The following is a 23,172-nucleotide window of genomic DNA, read 5'->3' as shown; positions in this document are numbered from 1 at the left end:
CATCATTAGCTTCAAATTGATGTATAGGTTGATTTAGAAAAGCTTCAGTTACAAAATTGTTGAATTCGTGATTTTGGTTAGGGTTTGATGAACTTTAAAATGGGATTTTGATGCATTGAATGCTTGTTAATGTTGTTAGTAAGTGTTTAATTGTATTATATGTTTCATTACCTTCAAAACGATGTATCGTACGTGTAAATTGGATTCCCGGTCAAGAAATGCGTTTTGTGAACTTGAAACTTTGATTTTGAACGTTTAATGATCATTTGATGAGGTTTTCATTGTTGTTAGTGATGGATTTGATTCATGAAATGTTTTTAGTTGCATTCCTATTTAAATTACCTTTCCAACGATATAAGATACGTGTTTTGAATGTTAACGAGTCAAAAGTTATGGTTGTTTGAAGTTGAAATCGTATAAGTGAAAACTGCCCCAGAATTGCTGATACAGCTGCAGATGTGGCGCATCTGAGGCAGACTGCCCATTTTGGTCAATTTTCGTTCAATTCTAAGCATGCTACACACCCCCGATCAACATGAAACTTGGACAACATGCTCATATATGATTTCTAAGCTTAGGAAAATAGTTCGGGACCCGACCCGACCCCGTTGACTTTTTCGTTGACTTTGACCAAGTTTGACTTTAGTTAAACTTAACAAAACACTTATGCAATCGTTCTAATATTATTTTATACTTGATTCTTGCATGAAACTTGACAACGTGATTCACATGCTACATAATCGGGTCGTAAGGAGCCATAGGACTAATTGAACACATTTCACCCAACCATGTGTCGTAACCGGTTAATTGATACAATTTACTTGTTTAGGTCAAGACTAAGCAACTTTCATGCACACGTTTATTTTGTGAAGTACTTTTATACTCGTGCACTCGAGGTGAGATCATATGAAAGGACCCGTTCATATACATTATAAACGATTCACAATAGTTGATTACATCGCGAGGTATTTGACCTCTATATAATACGTTTTACAAACATTGCATTCGTTTTTAAAAGACAAACTTTCTTTACATCAAAAATTGACGGCATGCATACCATTTCATATTACATCCAACTATAATTGACTTAATATTAATCTTGATGAACTCAACGACTCGAATGCAACGTCTTTCAAAGTATGTCTTGAATGACTCCAAGTAATATCCTTAAAATGAGCTAATGCACAGCGGAAGATTTCTTTAATACCTGAGAATAAACATGCTTTAAAGTGTCAACCAAAAGGTTGGTGAGTTCATTAGTTTATCATAATCCATCATTTCCGTAATAGTAATAGACCACAAGATTTCAGTTTCTATAAATATCCGTACACTCGCAAGTGTATAAAAGTATTCTATAAGTTGTAGGCACCCGGTAACAAGCCTTAACGTTCATGTTTTACCCTCTGAAGTACACCAGATCAGGTGTGTTTAAAATAACCTCGAAGTACTAAAGCATCCCATAGTCAGGATGGGGTTTGTCAGACCCAATAGATCTATCTTTAGGATTCGCGCCTACCGTACATAGACAAGTAGTTTAATGTTACCAAGCTAAGGGTATATTTCTGGTTTAAACCCACATAGAATTAGTTTTAGTACTTGTGCCTATTTCGTAAAACATTTATAAATCAGCGCATGTATTCTCAGCCCAAAAATATATATAAAAAGGGAGCAAATGAAACTCACAGTACTGTATTTCGTAGCAATTATGTATATGACGGCACTGAACAAGTGCAGGGTTTGTCTCAGATTCACGAACCTATATTAAGTATATATATTTATATGTTGGTCAATATCTGTGTAACAATTTAGGTCAAGTCGTAGTGTATCACAATCCTAATGCTCGAGACCGACATGCAAAAGTCAACAAAAGTCAACTTGACCCAAAATGACTTCCAAAATCTATACATGTTTATTATATAATTTATATATAGTAGTTTTATATATTTAAATATATTTATCAGATCTTATTATACTAAATAATACAAGTCATTTATTAATAAATAAAAATTTATATTAAAATTCATATATGATAAAAATATACTTTTATATATCTCAAGTAATAAAATTTATAAAATTCACTTAATATCATAAAAATATAGTGGTATGTATTATTAATGTAATTACATTACGTGTGGTAAAAATATCTTTGTACGCATATTTATTTGATAAAATAATATTGATAATAATGATAATGATAAAAATAATAAAATGATAGTTTCAATAAAAATATTAATTTTTAGTAATAAAGATAATTTTAGCAATAACATCAACTGATAACAGTTATAATAATCGTTTTAATAATAATATTAAAATTAATTATAATTCAGTTGACCATATCTTTTAATCCGTTCATCGAAACCACACGATTTCTAAATGAAAAGTTATTAATTTTTTCTTCAGCTTTTCAACGACATGCATATCATATAACTTATCTCAGTAGCATATGTATCAAATTCGTGATTTATCATAAACTATTTAACGACGAAACTAAGCATACAAACATGCATAATCATATATACTCGAGCACTAGTCAGGGATACACTATTAATATATAAAAGATAAGATATGAATGCTCACGTATCAATATTGTGATTCAATATTGCAGGAAAGTACGTAGACGCAACGAAAATGATAAACGTTAGGTTGACCTCACGAGCAATACCCTCGATCAATACCCATAACCTTCATAGCTATAACCCATAATTTCCTTAGCTCTATCCCATTTGAAAACTTATTTTGAAATCGTCTGAATATAACTCCGTCGTAGTATTTTATGTATACTAATAATATCTTGAAATAATACTAAGTAAATATATATATATATATATATATATATATATATATATATATATATATATATATATATATATATATATATGTAATTCGATTGAGAGAGTTTAGAGAAATATATTTTCAAGTTTCTATGAAATAATGAAACCTATTGAATTCTATTTATAATAGATTTTTGAATTATTAAAGTGAATTATTAAAGTATGAATTATTAAAGTGAATTATTAAAGTATGAATTATTAAAGTGAATTATTAAAGTATGAATTATTAAAGTAAAAGTAAAGTAAAAGTAAAGTAAAGGTAAAGTTAAAGTATAGTAAAAGTATAAAACTATGTACATATAATACGCGTATAAAAAAAATATATATAATATTCATTTAAATCGTTTTATATATTTAATAAAATAAAATATAAATATCGTTATCTTTATCATACTGGTTAAGTATTGAGTTGTCAAAAAGAATAGATTTCTTAAATCACAGTGGACCTCATAACATAGGCCCGTAATCATATCATAATGTATCTGATAATTCAATTATTTGATATTATCTCTTAATTCTGTCGATAAATATATCGATACAAATATGTTCATGTAAAGTATCATATATCTAATACTTTGTTAATGTTTTCAGTTAATATTATATATTATATATACATATCTATATACACATAATTGTTCGTGAATCGTCGAACACGGTCAAAGGGTAATTGATTACGTGAATGTAGTTCCAAACTTTTTGAGATTCAACATTACAAATTCTGCTTATCGTGTCGGAAACATATAAAGGTTAAGTTTAAATTTGGTCGGAAATTTCCGGGTCGTCACATCATAGTCCCACCTTTTCAACAACTTTTATACTTTTAAATCGTGGGCTGAGAAACATATACTTTGTTACATCTTATACTACTTACTTTTATGTTTTGAACACAAGTCCGATGAAACAAACATTCTACAGCGAGTTTAGAACAAAAATCCTCAATTCGATTATCATTAGTTATACTTGCCGGGTGTAAGCGAGAACTTATGTTGTATGGATCCATATGGGTTTGACAAACCCTCATTCAAACGGTTCGCTACCGTTTACGAATGAAATATATTTTCGAGAAACAGTGTATGTTCTAACACTATTGTGATGGGGTTGTATGGAAGGAATGTTAAGCATTGATAATTGGGTTCTCGCGAACCAACTTTTGGAATGCAACTTTTGGATGATCAATTTATGGAAATACTAAATCTTGTGGTTCAAAATATAACTTTTATTAATACACCTATGATTTCACCAACGTTTTTCGTTGACAGTTTTCTATATGTTTTCTCAGGTTCATACTTGGCTATTTGATACATGTTTCCGCGTACATTCATACTTGCTTGGGGTCGAGCATACATGCATACACTCTGATTACTTGCTTGGAGTCAAGCATGCATACATACTTACTCTATTTATAGCAACTGTGATTTTCAACTTATATTATGTCGCAAGTTATTTCATTTATACTTTACAATTTTTGTAATCTTAAACTTGTTGTCGAATTGTTTGTAAACTAAACTTTGCAAGTCTTGTACGTTTCAAATGAATGCGACATAATTTTGGTCAAACGAGTCTCATATAGGGACTATGACCACGCAACGGGACCTAAGTAGTCGGCGCCGTCAATGACGATTTTGTCGGGTCGCTACATACGATACAATTTTACACAAGTTATTTATTTATTTATAGAGTGGATATACCTAAACCTTGCTACAACACTTATAGGCAGTGTACCTAATCGTACAGTAGTGTAGTTTTTAGTAAGTCCAGTTCGTTCCACAGGGATCTTAGCCAAGTTTAACGCTATATTTTTAAAACTATATTTGTAAAAATATAAAAATATATATAAGTAGTATTATTATTATAAAAGGGGGGGTTTTTTACCGTTTAAAGACCAGTTTGTCGATTTTAAAACTTTAGTCGCAGTTAAAACCTAATGTAAAATATTAAAAATAAAAATAACTTAATTTAAAGTGTAAAATAAATAACGATAATTAAAGTGCGATAAATTAAAATGCGATAAATAAAATGACAATAAATAAAATTGCGATAATTAAAAAGTACGATAATTAAACTGAAAATAAATTAAAGTGCGATAATTAAAAGTGCAATTAAATATGAAATAAAGGAATTATGTTTATTTAAACTTCCGTAATCATGATGTTTGACGTGTTGATTTTAGTTTATTTCCATGGGTTAATTGTCCTTTGTCCTGGATTATTCAATATGTCCGTCTGGTTTTTATCCATAACAGTCCATCAGTCATAAATATAAAGTGCGAGTGTCCTCGTCAAATTATCCTTATATCCGAAGTCAAATATTCTAACTAATTGGGGACTTAAACTATAATTACACCAAGTGTCCTTGTATATAATCCACCCATGTTTTAATAAGTCCATTGACTATTAATCCATTCCCGTGTCCGGTTAAATGAACGATTATTAGTACTTATAAATATCCCGCCCATCGTGTCCGATCGAGTGTATATGGTTATTTATAGGTACGTCCAATTTTAAATCTTTATATTAAATTAACAAACTATCATTTAATTAAATAAATATAAAGCCCATTAATAGCCCATAGTCTAATTTCCACAAGTGTCGTTCTTTTGTCCAAACCCCAATTATGGTACAAAACCCAATTACCCCGTCTTAATTATTTAGCCCAACATCACGATTACTTCGGCTTAAATAAGCATAATAATAACTTAGTTATGAGACATTAATTTAAAAAGGTTGAACATAACTTACAATGATTAATAATAGCGTAGCGTTACACGGACAGAATTTCGACTTACACCCTTACAACATTCGCTAACATACCCTTATTATTAAAATTAAAATTAAAATTAAAATTATAATATATATATTTATTTTTACGTTAGAGGAAAGAAGAGAAAAAGATGTGTTTTTGTTCGCTGAAACTCGTCGCCTTTTATAGATGTGGCCAGCATTTCAAGGCCATGCGACCGCATGATTTTTCTACTTCCTGGCCATGCGATCGCATGGCCTGGGGTTCCTGCTCACATATTGTTGTTTGCTTCTTGCCGACGGTTTTAAATAAATATATATAATATATAAATAATTTTAAGAATTATTTATATATTATATTATATTTATGTTTAAATTGTAATTTTCGCTCCGTTGCGTCGCGCGTTGAAAGTTGGCTCTGGTCCCGGTTTCGGATTTTCGAACGTCTTTTCGTACAATTTAATATCTTGTATTTTGCGTTTTGCGTCTTGTACTCTTGTAATTTTGAGACGTTTCTCATCAATAATTTGAACCACTTTGATTGTACTTTGTACTTTTGAGCTTTTTGGTCATTTGCGCCTTCAATTCTTCGAATCTGTCTTTTGTCTTCACCTTTTATTATTTAAACGAATATCACTTGTAAATAGAACAATTGCAACTAAAAGCTTGTCTTTCTTGAGGGATAATGTTATGAAATATATGTTCATTTTTAGCATTATCAAATATTCCCACACTTGAGCGTTGCTTGTCCTCAAGCAATATAGTCTTGAAATAAAAATACTAGAATCACTTCTTTATTCTTCACACTTTGTACATCAGTGATTTCTATACGGCGGTATGAACAATGGTAGTAACGATGTGGTTTACAGTCCCACATGACTATGAAAATTTAGATCCTTAAGGAAATTGAATCTTTATGAAAACATTTGATCTTTTTAAAATTAAATCTAGCTTTTACCCTAGATAAGTTTTCCGGAATAACCCTTCACCGGTGTTTGCGAAATTGTTTTTGTGGGTTTAGTGGGTTTCAGATTTGAAAATTTTACCTCAAAACTTGCGGTTTTGTGTCACTCACTTGCTAACCTTGTATTGGGAAAGCAACACATCCAGTATACTTGCTCCGTATATTACCTTTCGGTAAACTACCGTCCGGTTGTAAAGGAAAACGTTGAACAAGCAATTGTTAAGGCAATGTCCCGTGACATGCTTTTAATTATGGTTTATAACGTGTCGGATGCAATTACTATCCTTTGTAGGAGCAATAGTAAAGCTTACCCTATAGTTTTTCGGTCTGGCACAAGGTCCTGTCTTCGACCATGCTATGCAACCACCGTTCTTACGGTTGACACCCGATTTGGTTCAGGTGACCTAATGAATTCCAGGTGAATTCCTAGGATTTTACGTTCAATGGTAATGAACGCATTAAAAATGGGTTTTCAGAAATCAAATCGGTTTGTTATTTTGATCAAAATATTTTCTCGTTCAAGCTCGAGTTTAGATATCATCGAATTCCATGAGTTTGAATTCTCAATCTTTAAAAGTCAATCTCAAGGATTGAGTAATATCAGTCTTAAAAGCTGATTTTTGATTTTTAAGGAGATTATCCTTTCTGGGGATCCGATTCATTAGTCTTATCAAGCTAATTTGCACGACGCCCTCCCCATTTTATGAGACAGAGCCTCTCATGGTTAGGATAAGTCTGACCACTTGGCGACCCTGTTTGATGCTGAGGTCCGTGGATTTCCTGCTGATTTTAGTGATGACTTTTCTAGATTTTTCGTCAACCTACAGCTGGTCTGGACAACAACTTCCTGACCTAAATCAAGAAGCGCGTGTCTTTTTTGGAAGACTTTACTTCCTTTTAATGATGGAATTGATTCATCGTGTAGATCCATATTTCTTTCAAATATATTACAATTTACCGGGTAAAAAGGTTAATTTTGTCCAAAACAAAAGTATCTTCAATTATTTGTACAAGAATATGTGATCCATTCGACGTTTTTCCCCAACTTGATCATTGTAAATTCTAAGGACCGTCCCCCAAAATGAGTGTTTTGTTTGATTAGTTCCCATTACCATATTTTTCGAAACTTGCATCCACACCGTTGCCAAAAGTCTACTTTCGTCGTCGGACCACGGACTTTTTTTGCATGTTACTTTCTTTCCTTTTCCTTTACGGTCTCTTTCAACACGTTCTTGCTTTTGACTAACTTCAAATTCATCGGGTTGAGTTTCTTGAACCTCTTCGACTAGTTCATCTTCGGATTCGTTTTCGGAAGGAATTTGTATAGGATTTCGAATTTGTGTTTCGTGAAAAATAGGTTGTCGGATGACTTGTTGTTGAGGAACGAATTGTTGAACGTGAGGAAATTGTTGTTGATGAGGGTAGTTGAAATATTGAGGTGTAGAAATAAAAGCGGGTGATTGTGAAGCATACGACGCGAACCCCAATCCTTGATTCGGGTTTGAAGATGACCCGGAAGGTGAGTTATACATTTACGTTTCAAGTAACGCTTGAAAAAAATCATTACTTTGTCGTGTGTTGATCGGCTCGGATGATAAGTTTTGATTTTTCTTGGATGATTTGGATGATTTTTTAGGCATTTTTTAGTTGTTGAAAGTGGGTTTCAGATGAGTAATGTTGAAAGATTTAGTGTTTATAATTGGAAGTAAAAGAGTGTTTGTATGTGTATGTGTTAAAATATAGTGCGTGTTTATATATAGTTTTGTTTAAAAAAAAAAGTAAAAATAAAAATAAAGCCGTTGCAATCTTAACGGCTATATGCCCAAAATTATGCCCAAAACTTATTATACCCATGACACAAACCAGCACAGAGAGAAGAAAGAGAAACGAGGGCGGCTGAGGGCGGGTTGAATGCCATCGGCGCCCTCGAGGGCGGGGCTCAAGAAGGATTGAAGGCGGAGCCCGTTGGCAACTGAAAGGACCCGTCCTAATCCATCCAGACAAAGTCCATATCGATTATAAACGATTCACAGCAGTTGATTACATCGCGAGGTACTTGACCTCTATATGATACATTTTACAAACATTGCATTCGTTTTTGAAAAGACAATCTTTCATTACATCGAAAGTTGACGCCAGACATATCATTTCATAATATATCTAACTATAATTGACTTAATAATAATCTTGATGAACTCGACGACTCGAATACAACCTCTTTTGAAATATGTCATGAATGACTCTAAGTAATATCTCTAAGGTGAGCAAATACACAGCGGAAGATTTCTTTCGTACATGAGAATAAACATGCTTTCAAGTGTCAACCAAAAGGTTGGTGAGTTCATTAGTTTAACATAGATAATCATTTCCATCATTTTAATAGACCACAAGATTTTCATTTCTTATAAATAAACGTCCCAAGCATAGAGACAAAAATATCATTCATATGGATTGAACACCTGGTAACCGACATTCACAATATACATATAAGAATATCCCCATCATTCCGGGATTCTCCTTCGGACATGATATAAATTTCGAAGTACTAAAGCATCCGGTACTTTGGATGGGGCTTGTTGGGCCCGATAGATCTATCTTTAGAGTTCGCGTCAATTAGGGTGTCTGTTCCCTAATTCTTAGATTACCAGACTTAATAAAAAGGGGCATATTCGATTTCGATCATTCAACCATATAATGTAGTTTTGATTACTTGTGTCTATTTCGTAAGAACATTTATAAAAAATGCGCATGTATTCTCAGCCCAAAAATATAAAGGGTAAAAAGGTAAATGAAACTCACCTAATGTATTTTGTAGTAAAAATACATATGACAACATTAGACAAACTGAATAATGCAGGGTTGGCCTCGGATTCACGAACCTATATCATTTGTATATATATTAATACACATATTTGCAATCGAACAATTGTATATATATGAATTTATTAGTTATGTCATATTTATATTAATAATATGTATGTCTTCATATTTTCACTTTGTATATAAGAATATAAATTTTATTATGTTTTATGTATTAAATATATATATATATATATATATATATATATATATATATATATATATATATATATATATGTATATATATATATATATATATCATTTGTTTGAAAAATAGTAATTATAATAATACCTATGTTCATTAAAATTGATAATAACATTAATAATAACCTATTTTACTTTCATAATAACACTAATTATAATAATCATGATCATAATAGTAATAATACTAGTATTTAATGATGATAATAATAATTCGTAGTATGTTAGTTATAATAATACTTAACTTAACAATAATAATAATAATATTCATTTTTGTAATTATAATCATAATGATAATACCAATAATAGTTACAACATGTATTAGTAATAATAATAACAATAATAATAATAATAATTAATAAGAAAACTACCTCAACATGGTTTTCTAAAAAGAAATGTCTCAGGCCAGAATCGAACCCGAGACCTCTCGCTAGCCCACAAAAACCTCAGACCATTCTGCTGCTACCTATTTTCCTAATTTATTCTACAACTAAAATTCATTTAAACTGAAATTTGGATTTTGTGAGCCTGCCAACAGCCCAACGAAATTTTCGGCCCAATAGTTTATAACACTTCTCGGTCCAAAATAAATCGCCACGACCCAACACTAATTCTTGCGGCCCAACAGACATGGCAACCCAACAGTTTCTCTTATTAATAAAAAGAATACTGCAGTGGTCTGGGTTTGAACCCAGGACCTCTTGTTCCTCTCCAACACCCTTAACCATTCATCCCAGCTTGCTTTTATGATTATTTCTAACTGTTAACCTATTTAACCCGAATAATGCATGTGTTCTTCTTCTTTAATCAAGTCGACTGTCATCCCAATCCAATATATCAACAAAGCAGCTATTTAAATACTTTGAATAAATCAATATCAATTGTTTTTATTTAATTAAAAACAAACCAAAAATAAATAAATAAATAAATAAAAAATAAAAAAAATAAGTACAGCAGCAAGCTGCTCGTCGTAGGCCTTTAGAAAAAAAAATTTGATTTCGAAATTTATACAGTTTTGGACAATTATTATAACTTGAAACGCGTTTTAATTCATCTATAAAAACTTTTTGGATCTTCAATTGATCCTAAAACCTCCACTAGAACTCGAATTTCACAAAAATCAAATCAGTTGACTTTTTGATATACAAGTTTGACTCGAAAATTAAAATTAACTAGGAAGAATTGGAGTGTGAAAACTTACAATTAGATTAAACTGATAATTCCTAACACTCCTGCATTTATGGATTTTGATATTTGATTCGATTTTTAATTTTGGTCGAAAAGATGAATGTAAAGAGGATGAATGGGTTTTCTTTAAATTCTGTGAATTATGAATATCAGTAGGTAAGTTAAATCGCGTAATTGAAGGATTTAAGTAGTATAATATTAAATCTTGATTTGTTTGATAGCTATGAATTGCTCGACATGTTATCACGAGTAGAAGAAGAATAGGGAAGAAAAAAGAAAGCAGACAATGACATAAGGAATCTGATGATTGATATTAATTATGCTATATATCTGTATTTTTATTTTTATTTTTATATCTTATATCTAAATCTAATATAAGTAATTATTAAATATAATAATAATAACACTTATTAATATTAATTATTAATTATAATAACTATCATATTATCATCACAACATTAATAACAATATTAAAGATCATAGTAATTTTTAAGTATAGTATTTGATGATGTAGCGTGAGGGTACGAAATAGTATTATTTTTAATACAAAATACTACAAAATATGACACAAGTTTTATTAATTTACGGAGTTGGATATACCTAAACCTTGCTACAACACTATAGGCAGTGTACCTAATCGTAGAGTAGTGTAGTTTTTAGTAAGTCCGGTTCGTTCCACAGGGAGCTGGTGATACTTACTATATTTTTAACTATATTTATACAAAATATATATAATTATATAAGTAGTAATATTATTATAAAAGGGGGGTTTTACCGTTTAATGACCGGTTTGTCGATTCTATATTTTAAGCGCAAAGATAAATGACGATAATTAAAGTGCGTAAAATAATGACAATAAATAAAATGACAGTAAATAAAATTGCGAGTAATAAAATGACAGTAAATAAAGATACGATGAGAAATATAATAAAAGAATTATGCTTATTTAAACTTCCGTAATCATGATGTTTGACGTGTTGATTTTAATTTATTACCATGGGTTAATTGTCCTTTGTCCTGGTTTATTTGATACGTCTATCTGGTTTTTGTCCATAATAGTCCATCGGTCATAAATATAAAGTGCGAGTATCCTCGTCAAATTACCCTTATACCCGAAGTCAAATATTCCAACTGATTAAGGATTTAAACTGTGACGCAGTTATCACTTCTGTCAACAATTACACCAGTTATCACTGTATGTAATCCACCCCTGTTTTAATTAGTTTATGAATATTAATTCATCCACTTGATCAGAATGAATAATCAATTACCCAACCCAATTGATTAATTAAATGATTATAACAGATTCCATATGAACGTCACTAAATAGGACAACCATAATCATTATTAATTATTAGGTTAATTAATTTGAAGATAGGTTCGACAGACTCCAATGAGTTGTCACTCAATTAGACAATACCCCCCATCTATTAATAGTCAATAGTTCAATTTCCACAAGTGTCGGTCTTTTGTCCAAACCCCAATTATGGTACAAAACCCAATTACCCAATTTTAGTAATTAGCCCAACATCATGATTACTTCGTTTTAAATAAGCATAATAATAACTTAGCTACGAGACATTAATGTAAAAAGGTTGAACATAACTTACAATGATTAAAAATAGCGTAGCGTTACACGGACAGAATTTCGACTTACATACTCAAAAGATCTCTATCATAAATCTTATTATTATCATAATTTAAAATTAAAATTAAGATTATTGTTATATCTTATTAAGTTAACATTATGATAGAGAATTATAAATATAGATATTGGATATTGATATAGAAAAGTAAGAAAAAAAGATAGAAAAATTTGATCGAAAAAAAAGTCTTCTCCTAATTCATCGAACATATCGTTCCTTTTATAGGAAAATTAGAATTCAAATTTTCATTTACGACCCCTGAACTATGCTCAATTAACAACTTTTTATTATTTAATATTATTCTTATTATGAATTATTTAAATATTATATTTTATTCTTGTGCATAGTTGACTTGTAATTTTTACACCGTTGCGTCGAGCGTTGAGAGTTGGTTCATGTCCCAGTTCCGGATTTTCGAACGTCCTTTCGTACAATTTTATATCGTGTACTTTGCGTTTTGTAACTTGTACTCTTGTCATTTTAGACGTTCTTCATCAATAATTTGAACCTTTTTGATTGTATCTTGTACTTTTGAGCTTTTTGGACCTTTGCGTCTTCAAATCTTCGTTTTCGCCTTTTGTCTTCGCACTTATTTAAAATAAACAAATATTACTCGAAAATGGAACAATTGCAACTAAAATCTTGTCTTTCTTGGGGGATTTTGCTATGAAATATATGTTCCTTTTTAGCCTTATCAATATCCCCACACTTGAGCGTTGCTTGTCCTCAAGCAATACAGTCTTGAAATAATATAATACATCACACGAATCACTTCTTTATTCTTCACACTTTGTACATCAGTGATTTTGATAGAGCGGTATAAACAATGATATTAACAATAGAACCATGGTTAAAGGTGGGTGTGTCATCCACAGTTGCCTTGGGTTTAGGTCAACGACACTTGCAATCAAATAGCCGATTTACTTTCGGTTTCCAAAGCAAAGTGCACATTTGAAAGGCGGTTTACAGTCCCACATGACTATAAAAATGTAGATCCTCTAGGAAATTGGATCTTTATGAAAACATTTGATCTTTTAAAAATTCAAGCTAGATTTTACCCTAGACAAGTTTTCTGATTTGACCCACCATCGGTGTTGCAAAATATATTTGTGGATCAATATTTTGGCTAAAAACATTTAGGTTCGTGTAATCCACTGCTATCCCGGTATCGGAAAGCACACATCCAGTTTACTTGTTCCGTATATTACCTTTCGGTAAACTACCGTCCGGTTGTAAAGGAAAGCGATGAACAAGAAACTGTTAAGGCAATGTCTAATGACATGCATTTGTTCATGGTCTAAAAACGTGTCGGATGCTAGAACTATCCTTGGTAGGAGCAATAGTAAAGATCATCCTATGATTTTTCGATCTGGCACAAGGTCCTGTCTCTGACCATGCTATGCAACCACCGTTCTTACGGTTGACACCCGATTTGGTTCAGGTGACCTAATGAATTCCAGGTGAATTCCTAGGATTTTACGTTCAATGGTAATGAACGCATTGAAAATGGTTTTTCAGAAAACAAATCGGTTTGTAATTTTTGATCAAAATATTTTCTCGTTCAAGCTCGAGTTTAGATATCATTGAATTCCATGAGTTTGAATTCTCAATCTTTAAGGTCAATCTCTAGGATTGAGTAATATCAGTCTTAAAAGCTGATTTTTAATCTTTAAGGAGATTATCCTTTCTGGGGATCTGATTCATTAGTCTTATCAAGCTAATTTGCACGGTGCCCCCCCCCCATTTTACAAGACAGACCCTCTCATGGTTAGGATAAGTCTGACCACTTGGCGACCCTGTTTGATGCTGAGGTCCGTGGATTTCCTGCTGATTTTAGTGATGACTTTTCTAGGTTTTTCGTCAACCTACAGCTGGTCTGGACGACAACTTCATGACCTAAATCAAGAAGCGCGTGTCTTTTTCGGAAGACTTTACTTCCTTTTAATGATGGAATTGATTCATCGTGTAGATCCATCTTTCTTTCAAATGTATTACAGTAAACCGGGTAAAACTGATTAGTATCGTCCAAAGCAAAAGTACCTGCAATAATCTTGTACAAAAATATGTGATATTTGTTTTAAATTGAATAACTTGGTACATTCTTCCCACACTTAGTTTCTTTCTTTGCCTTTTTATTTTCTTTTATTTCATTTTAAATGAATTCAAGCGTTTTAGGGTGTTTCTCAATTTATGTCCTTTCCGAGGTAACGATAATTTCGGTATTATCACCTAGTTTTCACCGTTCATAAATATGTATAAACATGATTTTAAATTCATTTAGTTGAAAATTTTTCAAAAAATAAACTAAGTGCAAACCCGAGAGAATTTATAACCCTTCCCCACACTTGAGATCATGCAATGCCCTCATTTGCATGAAATCAGACTATAATTATAAATTCATGAGGGTGATTAGTGTAGAAAAGTGATTAAAAATACCCAGTTTGTAAGCATATTATTTTACATCACATTTGATATTTTGCTTCTTATCGTCAAAATCAGTAGCTATTGCTGAACTTAATGTTAGTCTTTGAAAGTGCGTTGTTCTACCCTGTTTTGTACATAATATAAAATACAAACATATATACATATTTTTAAAGTTGGGTATATTACCCCACGTTCAAAAATTTATAAAATCCAATATATTTTTTTTTGGCATACTTTAAATCAATAAAATTAAAAATAATGATGAAAAAAAATTTTCGCCCCGCCCTCGGGTAAAGTAATTTCGGCTCAACGGCCTAGTCTTCAACTCACGACGAATTTTAGAAATCATTTTTAAACTTAATGAATTAAAGTAAATTTTGTTTTTAAAATCACACAAAACTTAAATTTAAAAGGCATATTAATTAAAACCTAAAAAATAAAAATTCAGAATGGAGGGAGAAAACTAGTTCTTTAGTGTCTGCTAGCGGAAAAGACCAATCGAATTCCATTCTCGGAACTACACGAGAACAGAACAACTAACTACAAACAGCATTTTCTTTTTAGAATATTTGAATCTCCTCACACTTAGGTAGATGTGGTGTCGAAATTGTGATTAACTTCATCGTTAATTTCTCTTGGTCCATAATCAACTTGCATATCCGTGACTTTTTCTTTAAGCCATTGGTCGGATTCCTGTGTAATATCCACAATTTCAACTAGTTTCTCCTTTTCTTTAGGTGATAGATTGGATACTAACCGGTTACATAACTTAAAGTTCCCCTTGGTTCTAGCATCGCGAATCCGTTTAATAAGTTTCTTCATTGAACTATTAATAACGGGATTATTTAATTTCGTATCAACAACGGGGTTCTTTGTTATCATGTCATCATTAGGTGTTACTTCATTTTCCCCACACTTAGGCGTTTCATTATTGCTAAGTATTACCGTTGGAGTTGGTAAAAGCACATGGTTCTTACCAATTGTTTTTACTGGTTCAACGGTTTTGGCTGGTGGAGATTTAGACTTTCGAATCATAAAGGTGATCGATTTGTCACCACTTTTAAGTGTCATTCTTCCATTTCCTACATCAAATAACGCCTTGGTGGACGCTAAGAATGGCCGACCTAAAATTAGAGGAATGTTTGGGTCCTCTTCTATGTCAATGACAATAAATTCGACTAGAAAGGTTAAATTGCCTACTTGAACGGGTAGTTTGTCAGCAATTCCAACTGGGTGCTTAATGGTTTGATCAAAGAGTCTAACACTCATATCCGTTGGACTTAACTCACCTACACCTAATCTCTTATATAAGGAAAGAGGCATAACACTCACACTCGCACCTAAATCTGCTAGTGCATCATACATGACACAATCACTAAGTAGACAAGGAACAATAAATTCACCCGGATCACCTACCCTAGGTGGAGGTTTTGGTGGAACTGTCTTCACCGGGTTTATATTTACGGCTTTTGTTTCTTGCACTTTCTTATTCTTTTTCTTCTTCTTCTTTCCAGAGGTATCACAATCTTTATTACCTATCACTTGCTCATACTCAACTCCTTTTCTTGGAAACGGGATGGGTGGTTTGTATGGTGCCACCACTGGCTTTACATACTCGGGTGGTGGTGGTGTAACTTCTTCATTGTTACTCTCATCTAAAACCTTCCCATCTTCTGATGCTGGTTTTTCAGAATTCGTTGAAACCATATTAACATTCTCATTCCGAGGATTTACTTCAGTATTACTCGGTAGCTTTCCTTGTTCCCTCTCACTCATCATGCTAGCAAGAGTACCTACGTGTTTTTCAAGATTCAAAATGGAAGCTTGTTGAGTTCTTAATGACTGATCAAACCTCTCGTTCGTTTGGGTTTGAGATGTAATGAATTGTGTTTGAGATTCAATCAGCTTGAATACCACGTCTTCCATATTTGACTTTTTCTCTTCAGTTTGTTGTTGTGGTTTATATAAGCCAGGTTTTTGTTGATTGAAAGTGTTGTTTTGAGTTGGTTGGTTATTCGGACCTTGTTGGTTATACCAGTTATTTTCGGGTCCTTTTGGATTGTAAAGAATGTTTTGATTTCGATTGAAGTTTAGCTTTGGCGGTTGATAATTATTTTGATAATTATTTCCAGGCCTTTGGTTCATATAGGAAACATTCTCTCGTTGTTCCATCGTTGGTTCAATGTGACAATCTTTCAATAAGTGTGGTCCACCGCATTGCTCACAACTGATTCGTATTGCGTGAATATCTTTATTCATCTTTTCCATTCGTCTTTCGAAAGCATCTATTTTTGCGGAAACGGAATCAAAGTCATGGCTAGAATCGGCTCTAGCCACTTTAGATGATTGAAAGATATCTTTTTCTTGATGCCACTCATGCGAGTGGGAGGCTGTGTTATCAATAATTTTGTAAGCTTCAGTTGCGGTTTTCTTCATAATGGATCCACCAGCGGTTATGTCGATGTCTTTTCGTGTGGCGATGTCTACGCCTTTATAGAAGATTTGTACTATTTGAAAAGTATCTAATCCGTGTTGAGGACATCCTCTCAACATCCTTCCGAATCTTGTCCACGCCTCATATAATGTTTCATTTGGATTTTGCGCGAACGTAACAATTTCTCCTTGAAGTCTCACGGCTTTGGATGCCGGAAAGAATCGTTTAAGAAATTTTTCAACTAAAACATCCCATGTGTCAATCGCCCCTTCAGGTAACGATTCTAACCAATCTTTGGCTTCTCCCTTTAAAGTCCAGGGAAACAACATGAGATAGATCTGCTCATCTTCCACTTCTCGGATTTTGAATAGTGTACAAATTCTTTTAAACGTACGAAGGTGTTCGTTAGGATCTTCATTCGGTGCACCACTGAATTGGCATTGGTTAGTTACCATGTGTAGAATTTGTCCTTTGATTTCATAATCTGGCGCATTAACTTCTGGCTTAATAATGGCGTGACCTTGGCCCGTGCGTGTGGCTCTCATTCGGTCTTCCATACTTAGAGGTTCTAGATTTTCCATGATTGGAAGTGTTGTATCTGAATCACTAGAGGTTTCTGATTTAATGGTTTCTTCCTCAACAATCTCTGTTTGAATGATTGGTGGTTCCGGAGGAAAGTTTAATGGTTCGGGATCTACAAACCGTTCCTGAATATTCTCCGGATTCTCAATTGTGAGGTTTGTTTCAAAAACTGGATTATCGGAAATTTGAGTTTGAGGATTTGGTCGACTTGATGACGATTCTAAAGAAAAATCAACGGCGGCGATATTCGTTAAACGATGTCTTGATCGAGTTACAGGTGGTGAACGTATGACCGGCGGCGAACGTCTTGCTCGGTGCATTCACTGAATATCCTATTAGTTTTTAAAAAGGAAAGAAAAATTATAATAAGTTATCCAACCAATAGACTTTTCTGATTTTGCCCACGTTTCGAATAGCCAAAAGATGCAGCAGAGGGGCAGGATTCGTTTGGTCTCAATATAATTGAGGACTGTTTGGCTCCAATAACCCGGTCCACGTACAAATCCAACTATTACTACGAACCAGAAAATTTTGATGTCTATCAATTTAACCACTTAAAATAAATTTTCGTAATTTTAAGAAATTTAGAGAAGAAGTAGAAAAAAATTCTAAGTCCTAAAAACTAGAATGGCAAGAAATAAGAAAGAAATAGATTGCGCGTCGAAAAATGTCGAAAAATAAAAGGTCGAAAAATAGGCGTCGAAAAATAAAAATAAGAAAGTAGTGCGAAATACGGCGTCGTAAAATTCTAAAGCACCTAAAACTTAGTCTAAGGAATAAACACTTAAGGGATTTTACGGCAAAGCCTAAAAATTCTAGAAGTAAAAATAACTATGGCAAAACTAAACTTAATACTAAAAGTTGCGACTATAGTCTAAAAATCTAAAGGTAATAAAACTAAAAAAAAAAATATTTTTTTTTATAGACAAAATTTTAAAAATATATATATTTTTTTTTAATAATTTTTTTTTTTTTTTTTTTTTTTTTACGTTTTTTTTTTTTTACGTTTTTACGTTTTTGTTTTTTTTTTTTTTACGTTTTTTTTTTTTTTTTTTTTTTTTTTTTCAAATTTTTTTTTTTTTTTTTTTTTTTTTTTTTTTCAAATTTTTTTTTTTAAACGATTTTTTTTTTCTTTTAAAAAAAAAAACGATTTTTTTTTTTTTTTTTTTTTTTACACAAATTTTTTTTTTTTTTTTTTTTTTTTTTTTTAAAACGAAATTTTTTTACAAATTAATAATTTTTTTATAATTATAATTTTTTTTAAAACTTTTTTTTTTTTAATTCATTTACTATTCATGAATAGTAAATGAAAATAAATTAATTAATTTACTATTCACATGAAAGCGACATGATAGCAATTATTAATTATAAGTTACATAATATACCCCTGAAGTATTTAATAAATACGACTTTTTTTTTTAAAAAATTTACGTAAAGATTCTTAAATATTTTTATATTATTATATTCTATTTCAATATTATTATATTATTATATTCTATTTCAATATTATTATAATTAAAAATATAGCGTTTTAGCGCTCCCCGGCAGCGGCGCCAAAAACTTGATGATGTAGCGTGAGGGTACGAAATAGTATTATTTTTAATACAAAATACTACAAAATATGACACAAGTTTTATTAATTTACGGAGTGGGATATACCTAAACCTTGCTACAACACTATAGGCAGTGTACCTAATCGTAGAGTAGTGTAGTTTTTAGTAAGTCCGGTTCGTTCCACAGGGAGCTGGTGATACTTACTATATTTTTAACTATATTTATACAAAATATATATAATTATATAAGTAGTAATATTATTATAAAAGGGGGGTTTTACCGTTTAATGACCGGTTTGTCGATTCTATATTTTAAGCGCAAAGATAAATGACGATAATTAAAGTGCGTAAAATAATGACAATAAATAAAATGACAGTAAATAAAATTGCGAGTAATAAAATGACAGTAAATAAAGATACGATGAGAAATATAATAAAAGAATTATGCTTATTTAAACTTCCGTAATCATGATGTTTGACGTGTTGATTTTAATTTATTACCATGGGTTAATTGTCCTTTGTCCTGGTTTATTTGATACGTCTATCTGGTTTTTGTCCATAATAGTCCATCGGTCATAAATATAAAGTGCGAGTATCCTCGTCAAATTACCCTTATACCCGAAGTCAAATATTCCAACTGATTAAGGATTTAAACTGTGACGCAGTTATCACTTCTGTCAACAATTACACCAGTTATCACTGTATGTAATCCACCCCTGTTTTAATTAGTTTATGAATATTAATTCATCCACTTGATCAGAATGAATAATCAATTACCCAACCCAATTGATTAATTAAATGATTATAACAGATTCCATATGAACGTCACTAAATAGGACAACCATAATCATTATTAATTATTAGGTTAATTAATTTGAAGATAGGTTCGACAGACTCCAATGAGTTGTCACTCAATTAGACAATACCCCCCATCTATTAATAGTCAATAGTTCAATTTCCACAAGTGTCGGTCTTTTGTCCAAACCCCAATTATGGTACAAAACCCAATTACCCAATTTTAGTAATTAGCCCAACATCATGATTACTTCGTTTTAAATAAGCATAATAATAACTTAGCTACGAGACATTAATGTAAAAAGGTTGAACATAACTTACAATGATTAAAAATAGCGTAGCGTTACACGGACAGAATTTCGACTTACATACTCAAAAGATCTCTATCATAAATCTTATTATTATCATAATTTAAAATTAAAATTAAGATTATTGTTATATCTTATTAAGTTAACATTATGATAGAGAATTATAAATATAGATATTGGATATTGATATAGAAAAGTAAGAAAAAAAGATAGAAAAATTTGATCGAAAAAAAAGTCTTCTCCTAATTCATCGAACATATCGTTCCTTTTATAGGAAAATTAGAATTCAAATTTTCATTTACGACCCCTGAACTATGCTCAATTAACAACTTTTTATTATTTAATATTATTCTTATTATGAATTATTTAAATATTATATTTTATTCTTGTGCATAGTTGACTTGTAATTTTTACACCGTTGCGTCGAGCGTTGAGAGTTGGTTCATGTCCCAGTTCCGGATTTTCGAACGTCCTTTCGTACAATTTTATATCGTGTACTTTGCGTTTTGTAACTTGTACTCTTGTCATTTTAGACGTTCTTCATCAATAATTTGAACCTTTTTGATTGTATCTTGTACTTTTGAGCTTTTTGGACCTTTGCGTCTTCAAATCTTCGTTTTCGCCTTTTGTCTTCGCACTTATTTAAAATAAACAAATATTACTCGAAAATGGAACAATTGCAACTAAAATCTTGTCTTTCTTGGGGGATTTTGCTATGAAATATATGTTCCTTTTTAGCCTTATCAGTATTAATAATAACTATAAAACTTATAACACTAATATTAATAATAACAATAATAATACTAATCATAATGATACTAATAATGATATTAGTTATAATAATATCAATGTTATTAATGAGAATAATAATAATAATAACCATATAACAACTTATACATAACAAATTTATATATATATATATATATATATATATATATATATATATATATATATATATATATATATATATATATATATATATATATATATATATATATATATATACATATTTATATCTCATATTATAATTTATAATATTAATAGTACAAATATTATTAATATCAACTTTAATAATAATGAAAGTGATGGTTATAATAATATTGTAACATTTTAACTTGTACTTAAATATGATATATTAACTTTTCACTATAATATATAATAACGATTATTGTATATTTAATATTATAATATGTTAATAACTATAAATAGAAATTACATATATAGATTCATAATAATATATATGTAGTTACATATATATGTACATATTCGTTTCGATATTTACTTATTTATTCTAACTATTATTTTACATTATGAATCCACTTAAATATATTATATTTTTATTATTTTATATTACTTTCAATGATTATTTATATATGTACTTTTATTTTTATATATATATAATTATTTTTATTTACAACAACGGTTCGTGAATCGTCGGGAATAGTCGAAGGTCAATTGAATATATGAAACAGTTCAAACTTTTTGAAACTTCAACATTACAGACTTTGCTTATCGTGTCGAAAACATATAAAGATTAAAGTTTAAATTTGATCGGAAATTCTCGGGTCACTACAGTACCTACCCGTTAAAGAAATTTCGTCCTGAAATTTGAGTGAGGTCATCATGGCTAACTATAAAAATGTTTTCATGACATATATGAGTTGATAAATAGAGTTTTATCATCATTGAGTAATATGGATAAAACAATTTGATTATTCGAAGAGCACGAGTGAAGATATTCACAAAAGAATGAAATGAGAAACAAAGATTTGTTTTTAACTTTTGATGTAGACATGTTTGAATTTAGAAAATAAGGCGCGTCTTAACTTTCGACATTGCCTTGGTTGAATTCCGGAATTCAAAGGATTTAAAGAAAATCTTGAAGATCTATAAGATCTGATTCTTCGGGATTTATGGAAATTAAGATCTCTTTAATTAAATACGGTGATCTGCCCCGATTACTACGTCTGATATTTCCTTTATAAATTTACCTTTTTCGTTCCATTTATTTTCACCTCTTCTATACTCAATTCCCAAATTCAAAGGATTTATGAAAATGCTTAACCCTGTTCTGATCCTTGTTCTTATTCTAACTATCGCAATGATCGTTATTCTTTTCTAACTCCCACCTGAAGAATCTATTTATTTCTATTATGCTCTAGGGATTATTGTATTTATAATCCTCCCGTGTCTTTATATTGCTATACATACTGATATCCACGGTTTGTAATTTCGGTGTTTGTCATTGGGCTTTATATTTTCTCTTATATTTTGGATCTCTTTGCTTTTTTCTTTTTTTTTTATTATTATTCTCCCGACCTCTAGTAAAGCGAGTAATGGTCCAGAATTCGTAAGTATGGAATTTCGGATAAACATCATGTTCTAAGTAAGAAAGAAGGTATTAGCACGATTTGATTTGTCAAATTATCAGAATCACTGAGTATAGAACTACCAAGAATATATTTTCTTGATATGTTCAGAAGTTAATCAGAATGAAAGAGTTATGTAACATGACACATGATGACGTTATAATCTGTGAATCATCATGTTCCATTTAGAAACTCAGCATGACTTACTGTAATATAATCACGTTGATCAAGTGTCATTATATTATACTAACTCATGCATCAGTTCCCAACATTACTTCAA

The sequence above is a fragment of the Rutidosis leptorrhynchoides genome, chromosome 7 (assembly GCF_046630445.1).
Source record: "Rutidosis leptorrhynchoides isolate AG116_Rl617_1_P2 chromosome 7, CSIRO_AGI_Rlap_v1, whole genome shotgun sequence".
NCBI classification, from domain to species: Eukaryota; Viridiplantae; Streptophyta; class Magnoliopsida; order Asterales; family Asteraceae; genus Rutidosis; species Rutidosis leptorrhynchoides.
This window is presented reverse-complemented; position numbering follows the sequence as displayed.